This window comes from Oreochromis niloticus, linkage group LG15, assembly GCF_001858045.2.
Source record: "Oreochromis niloticus isolate F11D_XX linkage group LG15, O_niloticus_UMD_NMBU, whole genome shotgun sequence".
NCBI lineage: Eukaryota > Metazoa > Chordata > Actinopteri > Cichliformes > Cichlidae > Oreochromis > Oreochromis niloticus.
In genome coordinates, this window is record NC_031980.2 from 12,139,921 (window position 1) to 12,155,720 (window position 15,800).

Sequence of the window (15,800 nt, forward strand, 5' to 3'; positions counted from 1 at the left end):
AAATATATTTCCTTTTCATTCTGTTTACTTTGATTTTCTTTAAAGATTCATGCAAACCTGCCGCTGAACTTCACGAACCCTTCACATTTAAGATTTTACTATTATCTTTTAAAAATGTTAGGTCGATTTGCACTCTTGCACTTTAGCTTTTTTAGTTACAGCAAAAGAAATGGGCAATGATGATGATGATAATAATAATAATAATAATAATAATAATAATAATAATAATAATAATAACTTTTACGATGTATATAATACATTTCCTATCTATCTATCTATCTATCTATCTATCTATCTATCTATCTATCTATCTATCTATCTATCTATCTATCTATCTATCTATCTATCTATCTATCTATCTCTCTCTCTCTCTCTCTCTCTCTCTCTCTCTCTGTACTGGGTGTAGTGACCACGGCTGGCTGTCCCACTCACTGACACCCTGACCTTGACAGCTTGTTGCGCTTTCGCCGGGTAACTCCAGAAATCCATATTCTGTTTTAATTGTGTTCATTCCCACGGTACACTGAAGGCCATATGGACTCACAAAGTGTCGATTTAAGCGGACAGGGGTAAGGCGGAGAGGCGTAGTTAATTGCAATTAGCTTTTGTCGTGTCTTTCAATCTGCCCTTTAGCTGAACGGCTCCGGCTGGAGCCTAACAAGCCTGAGGAGAAATCATTCTAATATTCCTTTGATTTTCCTGAGGGGACTCATAGAGAGGCCCTCTGTAGGACGTTTATAGACGCAAATTGTGTTTTAACTATTCTCTGAATAAGCCACTTATAAAACCTACAGTAGAATTTTAATATACGAGTTTCCCCCCCAGTCTTATTTTTGGCTTATTTTTGCATTTCCTAAATTATTAACCTTTCAAAAGAAACAAGATCCAATAACCTTCCTTAACGAAGACATAATCAGTAATCGATAACAGTTTTCATTTATTTCTAAATGCACGTGAAGTGGTGTATGTGTGTGAGTGTGTGTCTGTGTGTGCGCATGTGTGTGGGTGGCTGCTGGGTTGGGTGAATGGTGAATGTGTGACATAATCTCCTTAACTCGTCCTAATCCTCGTCATTCACTGATAGCCTTTACACAAATATAACCAACATCATGGTTGCCGGGGCTGCCTTCTTTCACTTTTTTTGTATGAGTGACTCTCTTCTCCTCCAGCAGTCAATGAAATGTGGCCAACAAAGGGGGCAGTGGATTGTGTATCTGTTTTTTTGGGGAGGGGGATCTCGGCATCAGTATGCGGATACTTGACATACTATAGTATAGACTTTAACAACGAGAAAAGAGTGAGAGTCCAACAGAAGTCAGCGCAGAACAATGCAGGGAGACCGCGGTGTGTGCTCAATGTCTGAATGAGTTTCGAACAATGAGAAAAAACACCTGCGAAAACATCACATATCAGATAGAAAGCGGGTTTTATATTTTTGGATTGTGCACCTGTTGATTTTTTTTTTAAATTTTAGAACATCCAATGTTTTGCTTTTTAGGGAATCATCAAATAGAGCCCATCCATTAGAGTTTATCCATCTTTTATGTACTGCTATCACTGTGGAGGCCCCCCAAACCGACCAGGCGTAAACCAATTGGCTTTGGAGAGAAGTCACTAAGCTCCAGAAAGCAAATAATAGGGAGAATTCAAGTCGACCAAAGGCCCCAGCGGCCGTGCATCTCTTAAAACTGGCCAGGGAGATCATCTTCAGTCATCTCATAGCCTACAGACACTGATCGTGTTTAGTCGAGGAGGTTGGTTGTCTGGACCGTGAAGAATCACTTCATCTGCTATGGTGATGACACTGATTGTCTGAAAACATTCCACTCGTTGAACGCAAAAAGGTTTGTTTGGCACATTTCCGAAAACGGCAGTTGAAAGATCTTCCCCAGGTACTGTTAATACCCAATAACCTAAAATATGATTTAACATCCCAAAGAAGTGGAAAATAATCAGTCTGATTTCAGCACCACGGACAGTTCTTCAATAAGCGTCACTGAATAGATGCAGGTTACCTGTCCGAGCGATTCTTCAAAATTTTAAGGGGCCCGCAGGTTTCCATTGCACATTGGACCACATTTGGCTTCCTAAATTGTTTTGATGGCAAGTCTTAAATCGAAATTACTCAAGACTCACGAATGGTGAATCACATTGGACATATTGAAGCAACTGCAGGTGAGTTATAATGAGAAAACAAATTCAGTTCCCTCAGTTGCAACGTTAATTCTCTATCTAAAGGATGTTAACGCTATGAGGCTGAGTAAGCAGCTGATCGGGTACAGTGTGTACAGCAACATGCTTCTCTCGGAAGGTTTGGAGTCAGCAGTTCTTTCAAAGTGGTTATTAAAGTGGGCGTTTAATGTTTCAGGAGCACAGTGTTGTTGTCGTGCTTGCTCATCTAGGAGCACGCTGTCTGTGAGTACAGTAAAACTATAGTCCTGCTCCTTAAACTCCACAGGCCTATCCCTGCATTCCTCCACTGCCGCCGCAGACATTAGCGCCACCTCGTTAGCTGCTGTGTAAAAGAGATGCTGGCACACCTGTGCGTGCGTACAGACAAACCCATGCGCACTTACACGCATTCACATACACACGCCAAAGCCTCACCATGTCACCCCCCCCACCCCCACCCCAACCACCACCACCAAAAACACAGACCCAAGACCCAAACCCAGAAACCCACAAGTCGGTGCGGTGCAGTTGGACGCTCTGACAAATCTATTTGGGGCAAATTGTCAGTGAGAAACTTCCGCTCGAACTGCCGTGGACAAAACTGGCTGTTGGGGAGAGCAAATCCCGCTGCATGAGGGTGGGGGACAATGGGGGGCGAATGTGTTGATGTGCGGCCGGTGGCTGGGGAGGTACAATGGACGGATTAGTCAGTCCCCTGGCTGACTGATTTGAGATGGCTCCTCTCAGCCTCTCGCCGTGGGGAGTCCCATTGTCCCGCTTCTGATTCCCACTTCTCACAAACTCCAAACAAAAGTCAATCTCTTTCTCAAGGGGGGGAAAAATATCGACCCGTGTTTCAGCTGGGGAAAGTGACTCAAAAACTTATTTGCAAGAGATGACTGACTCCGTAACTCCCCTTCCACTCTTTATGTCTTTTTCCCTTCTCTTGGAGTCCTCTTCATGTGCAGTCTTTATTGACCGGCGGTGGTTAGCGAGACGTTGAATGATCCCAGTTTTTCAGACTCGAGTGGGGCTGGGGGCACCTGTTGGAAGCTTAGAGGCGGCTTTGCGGCCGAGGTCATTAATATTAAAATATACAGAGATGCCATCACGGGCTGGTCTGAAATCGGTCTGATGTCGCCCCTGGGTTCCCTCTCTGGATGGACCTCTGCTTTCAGTCACTCGTGAAGAGCTTTCTTTTCTTTTTCTGTCTTCTCTTTTTCTTTTTTCCCTCCCTGAAAAGACTCGTTAACAAATTATGACAGCTGAGTAGAGGGGCTTAGTCTGTTCACACTGCAAAGACAAACATGTGAGAGCCGAGGAGCCCGCGATGTGATCAGTGTATCTACAGTTCATTTATTATTCTGCCTGTGGTGTGTGAAAGTGTTCGGATTTCCAGAGCTGAAAGGACACGTTTCAGTCATGCAGAGGTGACTGGACTTGATTAGATCGGTGGGTGAGTTGTACAGGCCTGGCTCTTTGTCTGTCTTTAAGTTCGTTTTGAATAATAAACTTCACCTAGTTAATGATTTTATCTTTCATTTATTTGTGTCTAATGCTCATTTAAAATAATTAAATCTTTGATTGTCTCTTTGTAGCTGCAAAAAACAAGTAAAATGCGTATGAAAAAATGGCACTTTCTACCACATTTACCCTCATTTTCGAAGTCAACCATCAGTTTAACTTTAAATTGTTTATTTGATTTCTACATATTCAGTTTTCACTATTTTAACATTAGTGGGACATCAAAGGTTTGATCTACTGGCATCAGAACTACTGATCAAACCACAACAGGTTTTGAGAACCTGCCCAAAATCTACCTTGATGATCACAGGTCGTAAAAACAAGACATAATATCGTACTCATTGATTAACTCAATAACAGAGTGCTTAGCAATTTATCAAAAATAACACAGTTTATAATTCATCTAAGAAAGCCTTCTAGACTAGTTGTGATGTCACAAAATCATGTTTATCTAGAGCATCTAAACTTCCATTTTTCAGCGAATGAATTTGAAAACAGAAATTCTCAACATACAATTGAGGAAACAATCAATCTAATAAACATGCCAATGAGCAAGACACATTTTCGAGTAGAGAGGGACTTTAACAGTTTGCTGCATCAGATGCACTTTGCAAAAAATGATTTTCAATATATATATACACACACTTTCTCCCACTCTCAGTCCCTCACGGTGTCTAAATGACTTTGTTTAAGAGGCAGCAGCAGTGAAAATACTGGTCGCGGTTGTCGCACAGATTAAGCACAGAATAGTCTTCGTCTACCCCTTCCACAGCTGCCGTTCACCTGGAGTCACTCTCACGGTCATTCTGCTGTTTGTCCAGGTCTGTTCAACAGTCAGTCTTGCTTCGCAGCCCTGCTTCTCCTGATGTTATCCTGCTGACTCCACAGGTCAGGTTCAGTGATCACGGTCTGAGGTCACAGCTTCCACCCGCCAGTAACCCTCAGGGTCTCAGGGCAGCACAGGAGCTGTCATCATGAGCCTCACACTCACCTCATGGGTCTTAATACACATCCAGACACCCAGACGCTAGGAGGACTGCTGACCCATTGATAGAATCAGGGCATGTGACTTTGTCTATGGTCAGACCAGGGTACAGTGCATGCATATGGGATGCAGCTCCTAGGAGAACTTCTTGAGAAAATTATATATATTTTTGTACATCACAGCATTTTCAGTCCAAAATTTCATATTTATTATAAGCATGAAGGAGTATTTCATCACCCTCAAACATAAAGTTTAGTTCAGGCGTGCAAACAGGCGTATAATGTCATCTGTGACTGCAGTGGAAGCTGTCTTCAGTGTGTGGCTGCTCAAATTAAACTTGGCCAAAGTCTCAAATAATGCAGTCAATATAAGTTTAAGTAATCTCAGTGAGCTAAAGCTCAGCCTTCAGACTGCTCTAAATGCGGTTTCAGATATTTTCTTTCTGCTCTTGGCTCTCTATGATGTCATTTAGGAGGGATCTCCTTAATATGGTAATCTCAGGGATGCAGCTCTTTTTGTTTGGTCCACTTTGAATACTGAAGGCTGAAAGTCAGAACATTATGAGCACCAATATAGCTCCCCCGGTTGAGCAGGTGGCCCAGATGTCATAAGCCTGGGTTTGAATCCACCCTGAGGCTGTTTAATATGTGTCTTCTCTGGGTCTATTCTCCCATTCTCACCAAAAATGACAGAACTGCAGTTATAAATAAATGAACTAGATCTTTAAGTATGTATGGAGACATAATCTACCTAAAGGAGGATTTAAATGAATAGAGGTATTTTCCACTGTGTACACTCATTAGTACTTCTGCAACCCTTAGTATTAGTAGAGTTCTGTCCATGACAATAAAAGTTGACGATCTCATAAAGTTAACACAGCTTCACTTGTTTTGGGGCTCTTTTCCCCATTTTTAATTTTTTTAAACCATCCAGTGAATACGAAATGTAAAGTATTATAAATGTTTGACAAGATAGGATACTGTCATCTGTTTGCTTCAGCCTATATACGGAATGATCTTTCTAAAATCTTAAACAATCACAATACTGGGTGATAATTTGTTGTATGCTGACGATTTAGTTGTTTTGTCTCCAGAATGCTGCCAAATTGCAGCAGCTGCTCAGACTCTGCTCAAGTTATATTTTGCAGTATTGAATTCAAGCCTAGAAAGAATGCAATAATGACCACTTCAGCTATAGAGGACCAGAAGCAAAATTTTCCCTTATTTTGTAACGTTTAAATGCAGCGACTAAAGTTAAGTACTTGGGTCATACCATCAAGAATGAGCTCTGTGATGATGATGTGTAGTGCCAGTGTTGTAAACTGTATGCAAAGCAATTACAGTAGCCCTAAATTCTATGTGTACAGGTTATGTTAAAAACACTCTTTTTAGAGCATGTTGTACCTCATACGCATATTTGTGGTGCACCTACGGTATATCGAAAATGAAAATACTTCAGGTGGAATGTTTTCATGCATTAAGCTCCCAACATGGACAAGTGCAAGCCAGATGTTTGTGACTGGTAATGTTCCTATCTTTCATGTGTTGCTGATAAATTTCATACATAAATTTATACGTTGATGAACTGATTCGAAATTGTGGTTATAATGGTTTCAGCTGTAGCTAATTTATGTGACACAAGATATTTATCCTGCTTCTGGAAGCACCGGAACTACTATTTATTAATTTTGTAATTACAGATGATTACATTTGTGTGTGTGTGTTGTTCTTGCATTCTCTTTCTTTACTTTTCTGGAAGAAACATTTTCAATATGTAGTTGTGTTTTACATATTCTATTTGAGTAAGCAAGTATTTATTCATAAAGTGCTTTTTCACAAACATAAAGTCATTTAGTCGTTGTACAACAAAATAAATACAAACTTGGAATAATGACAATAAAATATAGAAAATTAAAAACAGTTAATAGCATGTTGTAAACAGAATAAAAACACAGATATTTAAGCAATAATAACAAAAGAGACTCAAAAGAGGGCCTGACTAAACAGACAAGTTTTCATACACTTTTTGAAGGAGTCCATAGAAGTGGTAGATTGAAGACTAGACCCCCTTGCAGTCCTCAATCTGCGAGCAGGAGTGTGTCTAACAAGAAGTTGAGATAAATATGTGCAGCTGGTCGAATTAGCGCTCAACATGTAAGCATGAGAATTTTAAAAAGAATTTAAAATCAACCGGGAGTCAATGAGAAAAAATCTCAGCACTCTCTTTGGAAAATCTCAATTTCCTCCTCACCTGCTTTGTATATTTAAATATTAAAAACATACCAATTTTTTTCTATACAAACTCTCCCCTGTTTATAATTGAAGTTTTGAACTGTAGCAAAAGCCCCCAAAACAAAACATCCTACACGTCTTAAAAAGAGGCAGGGTAACTTTTTCTAACAGCCACTCTCACAGCTCTGTGGCTTTGTGATGTTTTATTACATTAGTTGTAATGATCTTCCATAAGCTACTGGTCAGCTGCACACCAGATAAGTGAGTGAAAGCACTTAGTGATTGCTTAAGAGTGAAACACAGTTGCTGTTTATTTAATACTGACAAAGTCTCACTTGAAAACAATGTATTAGGTGAAATATGATGAAAGGTGCATTAAGAGTTGACAGTAAGTACATTATATTATTGTTCATTACGATATATGTATACTTTTTAAAAATTACACCATAACATCACTATGACTGTGCTCATAGCTGCACCTTTATTTTCAGACTGATATCTACTCATAATAAACAGAAAGTTTATTATGAATAAACAATCATCAGTGAAGTGTTGGGTGTGTTAGTAACAGATTGTAAATTATTAGAAGTGTCTTTCTTTTTGGACTTTTTTTTTGCAGAATAAAGGGTAGAAGTGATGAAAGCAGCTGTGGGACATGGGGGTCCTTTAGAAACACCCAAACAATGATGAGGGCAAAGAGGCACTTATTTTTTTCTCATATTCACTACATTTTCTCAATCACCCATCCCACCACCCAGCAGCTCAGTGCTTTCCCATCCTCAAATTCCCTCAAAGTTTCAGATGCTCACAATTCCACAATGCCCAGATGCTGTCCTTTGGCCCTTTACCCCCCCTCAACCCAGAGCTATCATTCATAACCTTTCTGTGGAGCTGAGAGTGAAAGAGGTGGGATAAGGGGAAAAAAAGAGGGGGAGCGGAGAGCAACATGGCAGCTTATTTAGAAGACTTCCTTTATTGGAACATGTGCAAGCAGTTCACTCACAAAGGACTTAAATAGGATATTTTCTGTTCCCTATAGTTGCTTTCCCCTTTTAAGTGCCGAGGCAAAAAAAGTAAGTTTACAACTCCCTCCTCAATGGGGGCTCTTCACTCTCAGGTTGCGGGGACCTGAGTGACCTAGGAAAGTTAATTAGGAGGCGAACAAAGAGCGGGCTGGAGCAGAATGCCTCGCCTCTCCTCCAGCCAAAGATGTCATCCATTAATTAGGAAAATCTTTAAGGTGGCCTTATTGAATTTACAGAAAGCCCTGTGGTTGGCGGGCAACAGTTTTTTGATCAAGCCCTGACTCAAACAATGCCTTTCTGGAGGTTAAAAAAGAAGAAGAAGGGAGGAGATTGGTGGTAGAAGAAGAGAGGAAGAAAAAGAAACGTATGGGTTTGCGGCGCAGTACAGTTTAATGGTGGGGAAGGGGGGCGGCTGCTGATTGTGACAGCTCAGATTCACATGGGTATGGGGGACATAGTTTGGGAATGATGTCATGCAAAGGCAACCTGGGGGCTTGGGAAGTAAGAAGGAGGGGGTGCTGAGCTTGAGCCACAGGGGCCACTCAAAGTTAACATCTCTGCCTGCATCTGGGCCAAATCCTTTTCTTCTGGCCCAGGAGAGGCTTTCCTGCACGCCAGGCCCTCCACCACTCCTCCCACCGACTCGTTCACAAATCAGGACTTTGCTTTAAAGCTAACCCTTTGCTAACTGACTAGCTAACTGCCTATTCAACCTGAGCTCAATCTGAATAATATAGCTGGATAACATGGGACTACAGAGTAGCACCTGCACTTTTACAAAAAAGCAGTTTTAAGTATACACCTTTGTTACTCTGTCTCCATAATTTTATGTATTTGAACCAGGGATGAAATTTAAAGCATCTGAGGCAGGCATAAAATTTTAAATGCTTGGAATGACTTTTAAAAATATTTCCCAGCAGCACCATGCCTAAGGTTTAGAAATCACATTTATGGAGCGGTACCTGTGCCTTTGAAGAGACTAGTTCCTTTAGTTACAGTACAATCAAAACCAGAAGATTTGAAATATGTAAATGACTTCATTTTGTGCAGCTTCCTCTTTTTTTTTTTTTTTTTTTTTTTTACAGAAGATGAGTGTTGTGCCTACAAAACAATGAAATAAAAAACATATTGAATTTCTACACTTAAAATTAAACTAACACATGGTGAAAGCTACTTACTTAGGCTAATGTCTCTGGTATTAGTGATCCACTCCTCATGAGTCACTTATTAACCAAATCCCCCAAACACAACCCATTCAGATAGAATGTCACAGTCTTTTCAAAATAAAAGTCATCTAGAGTATGATACATGGATTTGTATCAATATTTACCGTCTTGGTGTGAAAAATTAACCCCCCCCCAAAAAAAAATTTTTTTAAATGTTTTTAGCTGTGGATGTTTGGACTTTTAAAGCACTTTTAAGAAAGTTAATGTTCAATTTTAGAGAATGACTGGATGGCTCTAGTAACAGCATAATTTTAGCACAGTGAGTGGTTCCCGTTACTCATCCAGTCTGAGAAAGCACTGGTTGAAGTGTTTGTGTATTTTTTGATTTCTTTTGGGAATTATGTATTTTATGTATATTATGGTTATATATATCTATATATATCTATATCTATATCTATATATATATATATATATATGGTATATCCATAAACCTTTTTTTATTTTTTATTTATTTTATTTTTTTTTACAAATGTTTTATATTTTATATATATATTTATTTTTTATTAAGGTTTATATGTTGTGTTTTGTCTTGCTTTTATGGACGTAAAGTCTGTCAATAAATTTATTTATTTATTTTTTTCTGTACAAATGAATTGTTGACATTAGGTGTCTAATGGACTTGTTTTACACTTTTTTGACCACCAGTGGTAGCATAGAGCAACGTTTCTTATTCTGCATATTGAAGAGGGTTGAAATAATCAACATTTGTTGCAGTGACTTCCCATAAAGTGTAGAAAACAAACAATAAATGAGCAGAAAAGGTCCACACCTTAGGAGTTTGATATGTTTTTTTTTATAAGCATGTGCATTTGATGCGATGGAAATCCTAGTTTATTTATTTGATTTATTTTCCTTTTAAATCAAAGTAACGAGACTATCATGCATATGTATCATCAGAATCTGAATAAATCAATTGGTTAAATGTGTGCCCATCTAAAAATATGTATTTCTGGTTATAAGTAAAGAGATACGACTCACTTCCTTGACTGAAGACACTGTAATGAGTAACTCATCAATTCTCAGTGTTTGAAATAATTTCAACAAATGGGGGAGAGATAATCTTGGATTAGGTTCAAGGGGGTAACAAGCTCACCCACTGGCTTTCCCCTCTTAAGTGAGTTAAAACCACTAATAGATTTAGATCAAGGCATGTTAACATAAACCAAACTGAAAAGAGAACTTTTTTTTTGTTTATTTACAATTTATTTTTCTTTAACAATAAAGATAATCCAGTTGGTAATTCATCCCCAGAACCAGCTAAAAGGTAAGAAAATAAGCCACTACAAATGACAGTCACGCCGATGCTCATGCTATATGCTGGCATGCTGTCGTGTCCATGTGTCTCTTGGGACCCCCTCACCCCACCCCCTCCTGAGCGACTAATTTGAGGGGAGGGACGGTGTGTTTTGTTGCTTGTCAGAAACAATCACCCATGGCCCATTACATTAACAGCACTTTACGCTTTCATTGCTGTAACACATTGAGCGCTGAGAGGGGGGGAAGGCGGCCGTGAGGAGAAATCATACATTATGAACAACAGGGAGATAAAAAGTTGGCAAACATTTGCGGATGCAATTCAAAGGATCTAGATTTCACTGTTTAGATGCCAACGTTGGAACTGGAGTAATCAGTTTAAAGTGAAGATCCTTTGTTTTTTTCCTCTAAAATGTACGATTAAAGTGAATAACAACTTTATTTAGTGCCCCCTGTGCCGCCCCCACCTCTCTCTTGTCCTCGCTCCCGGCCCACCCGTCCTCTCTCTGTTCTCTTTGGGCACTGGAGGTTGTCAGTCGGGGTTTATGTCCAGTTCACTGGAGCTGAAAGAAGTCAGTTTCGCATCTTGTTATGGAACAAGTCGTCCTGCCTCTCAGGAGTGATGAGAAGAGGGTCTGGGTGAGCAGGGTGAGCAGGGAGCGGGACCATCCCCTGGAGGCGACCAGCAGTGAGGAAGTCAATGCAGCTTTTGTGCCTTTGCTGTCGGCTGCGTGTTTGGTAATTATCCGCCTCTATGTGAAGACAGACTGGACTTTCCAGAAGAGATCCCAACCAGCCAGCCCACAGAAGAGTGCACAACACACCGTCAACAAAGATTAACTTCTCACAGTGCCGCCAAGGTGCCAGATTGGGAGAGACTCAGCAAATACATGAAGCTCTCTCTCGTGTGACATGACGAGCGAAGCTCCGCAGTCTTGTTTGTCATTGATGTAGCGTGTTTAGATCGTGACACTGGTAAAGCTGAGAGAATGAAATGCCACCACTATTTGCCTTCTTTTTTACTTATCAAATGTGTTTTGCACAGAAACATCCACATTACTATTGTCTATTGATAAAATCATTACTGATAAACTATATGAGTCAAAATGTGGACTGGTAAATATTGAGTGACCTTTACTGGGCATAAAGTTGATAATGAGAATTTCTGATTTTAAGAATCAGGTCCTCTCCAGTGGGACTCATTTTAAAGGGTCAGTAGCATTTTGGGCTTTTTCGACTAATTTTGTGAAATTGGTTTACCTCCAATGTTTAAATTAAACAATATAAGAAGAGAGGAGAAATTTGTCATCGATGGTAATACTTAGAACTTACAGATAACTGGATGATGTCATCCTGGTCTAACTAAACAATATGGGTTTTATGAAAAAAGTTTGGAAAACGATGGTTTAACTGTAATGCATAAAAATTCCTAAATCTAGCACAAAGATATAGAGTAAAACAACTGCTAAAATACAAGTAGCTCAAGCATAGACTTAAATATAATTCCTAATATAAAAGAATTTGTTACTCGTGGCCATCCTTTTAAAAAAAAAGTATTGCAATTTATGCATATAACCTTATACAATTTGTATATACTTTACACAGTCGCTTTTAGCTATTATTCTATTCTCACATGTACTTTTGATACACACTGGATATACAAAGAAATTTATTACATTATCCAGTCATAGGTTTTTCAATGTGTGTAGCTTGTGTGTGAGACACTTAATGTAGCAGAGCATAGTTTTTCTACACAATACTCTAAAAACCTTACAACTAACAGTTGATACCTTGCAATTACAAAACTTTCAAAACTCTACATTTAGCTCAAAATAAAGTTTGAAGATGGGTTGGGTTCATCAGAGGAGGAACACTGGAGCTAAAAAATCAAACCAAATGAAACCAATGAGGAAGTGACAAAAAGTTTAGTTCTAGTGTCCACTTGAGGCTGTCTCCAAAAGCATGTTAATCTCTTCTGACTCCCATTTTTGAGTGCCAAACTTTACTGCATTAAAAAAGTACATTTATAGCCTGGAATGGAAAAAAAAAAGATATTGGCCTCTGTGGATAGATTAGTATAGACAATGTGAGAAGTGTGTGCTTCCTTTCTACTGACTGAAATTCTATTTGTTTTTAGAAACAGACTGCAGCATGTGAGGTTGGGCAGTGCTCTCTCTGATTTGGTGATGTGCAGCACAGAAGCTCCACAGGGCACGGTGCTTTCTTCAGTCCTGTTTCCCTCAGACTTTCAGTACAACTCTTGGTCACGCCACCTACAGAAATACTGCAACAGTTCTGCAGTGGTGAATAAGACCAGAGAGATGGCGACCGACTTCAGAAGTGGCAGGACAGCCGACCCGTGTCTATCCTGGGACAGATTAAAATAGACTCAGCTCCATTGGCACAAGGACTGATAAAGAACACTTTTCATACCATAAGCTGTCACCATCTATACAAGCACAAAATAATTTCACAAACATGGAATATATAAAGTACTTCTCATCCCTCATCGCATCATTAGCACTATAATTAACCAACCATCGCCATCTTGGTTGCAAAAAACTATGACTATGAGGCGTAAACATCAAAGATGATATATTTTACAGATGTTTTACTACTCTTTTATTGAACCTGTGCTCTCCTTCTCTCTAATTGAATGGTTTGGAACTTTAAGTGTGCAGAACAACCATTTAAGGTTTAAGATACTTCTGCACTGGCTTTGTTTTTCCGAACTGGAAGCTACCTCCATGTTTTGTTTTGACGGTCTATTGTCTGTGCATTGCACCCTTACACTTTATGATTGCAGCATGCTAGCCAAGTTAAGTAACATTAACTGATTAGTAGATAAATTAGCACTCCACCCTTTCATCCATATAAAAAACACTCCATCTCCACTTTTAGGTCTTTGTGATGGCATCAGCCACACATAGATAAAACAAGTCAATTTGTTCACTTATTAGTTTGGTTTGCAGTTTCTTCAATTATATAATTCATTAATCATTTTACTTAAACCTAACACTGATATTATGAAGTGCGAGCATAAAACATTGTGTGGTTTTTCTAAAAATGTTTTCTGTTATATTAATTATGTTTCTCTTTCTTTGAGTTACCTGGTTTGGGGTGATGGGTGTTTCCTGTCTGGGCAAAAGGTGACTGAGGAGGACTAAATGGTTTGGCCAAAAAAAGCTAACCTCTTGTGTCTTTGTAATTAGGTTAGTTTGTGAGTTGTGTCTACTTTGTTGTTTTAAGTTTCTGGAAATTACTTTTTGTAGAGTTATATTTAGTTGATCTCTTTTATGGGCCCGCTAATTATATTTTTGACTTTTTTTTTTTGAGGGTTAAAATAAAGAAAATCCATTTTGAAGATATTTCTTTTTCCTGTGTCCTTTATGCCTTGGCTGCTTGGTCCCTCACAGTCTTACTCTAAACCCACATTTATTTTCTGGGTTTTCCGTCCCACAGCTCCCATTTTGCTGTTACATCTATAACTGTGTTGTCAGTGTGTGTCTGCTTGCTGGAGAAGGCCTCTTAATCTATGTTTTATGTGTACACCTTTCTATTTATATATATAATAATGTGTGTGTGTGTTAGGTATACATGTTACAGCAGGTTTGTCAGTAAACACTATGTTTAAATGTGGTTTATAAATACATTTTACTCGATAAGAATGTGACAAAGTTATTTGCTTGCTCTAGTTTGATCTAACCACCTCTTCCCCCTGATTTATTTCCATTTGCTCCTTTGGGATTGGAAACAGAATTGTATAAGTCGCATGAAGGCTGTCATTGCGGATATAACTTTTAAATCACTGGTTTTGCTATGTAACATTAAAAAAAAAAACAACACTAAAGATTTCCTCATATTTGCAGCTTTATTAAGGTCAACATACCTTATTTCCTTTATTTTCTGCTGACCCTCTGAGAAGAGCTGTAATCAAATTTATCTAGAATTTCTTACTTAATCTTCAAAGTCCATTAATGGAGTTGCCAAAATCTTCATTATTACATTGTTATTACAGCAGAGCAATGTAACAACATACCACTCAATAACTTTAGCAACTTTTGTTTTTGTCCGTCTTTTTTTTGGCTGCTCCGTTTAGGCGTGGCCACATCAGCTCATCTTCCCTCATCTCTTCTCTGCATATCTTCCTTCACTACATCCATGAACCTCCTCTGTGGTCTTCCTCTTTTCCTCCTCTCTGGCAGCTTCATATTCAAAATCTTTTGTCCAACATATCCACTACGCCTCCTGTGAACTCCAAACCATCTGCACCCTCCTTTATCTCCAAAGCACTCCACCTGAGCTATCCCTCTGACATACTAATGTCTAATCTTGTCCATTCTGGTCACTCCCAATGAGCATCAGTGCCACAGTCTCCAGACCATACACCATAACTTCTCAGTACCATCTTGTAAATCTTCCTTTTTACGCTTGCTGCTATCCTTCTGTTCAAGAGTGAGTTTCCCAATTGGTGTGGATGAGTTGACGCTTTCCAACCAATCCTTCTGAGTAGTTCAATGACCTGGTAAGGAGCAGTGATGAAAGCCAGGCTTAAATAGTGAGCTTGATTGTAGATGAGTGACAGGTGTGTCTGTCCGAGGTCTCCAAAGGCCACGCCCACGAATGAAAGCAACTGTTAATCAACTTTCATGCCCACAACACTCACACAGACACGGGTGAGAAAGACGGAGCAGGTAGGAGAGCAACTTGGACGACTATGACGTTCTTCTCTTTTAAACATAAAACCCTGGTCACATTTATTATTGTATCTCCATCATCATCAGTGTCAGCTGTAGTGGTGCGTGTGATACAAAAAAAGAGATCTGCTTCGATTAGCCTAGTGTTTTTTTTGGGGGGGGGGCAACAACACAAAAAGTCATTTAACAGAAAATATGAGATAATTGTGTACGATGCAAACTCAAGCACGTCTGCTTTTTTCCATTATAACTCCTTCATTTAAACTCGACTCAGATCAGTCCCTTTCAAAGACACAGAATAAGCCTGCCTTGATCTGCATCAATTGTCATCCCGGGGCTCTGGGGCTCTTCGTCGGCCAGTGCGCGGGCAAAGTCAGGGCTAATCCCTGGAAAAGGGGAAAATCACGGGAGAGGAGAAAAGCAACAAAAACCAAGTCAAGCGTGTAAAATGAAAGCGAAATCTCTATTATCACTCCCCGCGATTCCCAGCAAAGTGGTGAAAATCAGGGTTAGTTTGTGATTCGAGTCAGACGCGAAGGAAAGAATATAGGGGTCCCTGCGGGTTGGGAGACTCACACGACGAAAAGGGCAATATTCTGGAGAAAGGGGCAAGAAGAAAGCCCCTCTCCCATCCCGACATAACCATTAAATGCAGTCTGACTTTATGTTGTATAGAGAAGGGGGGA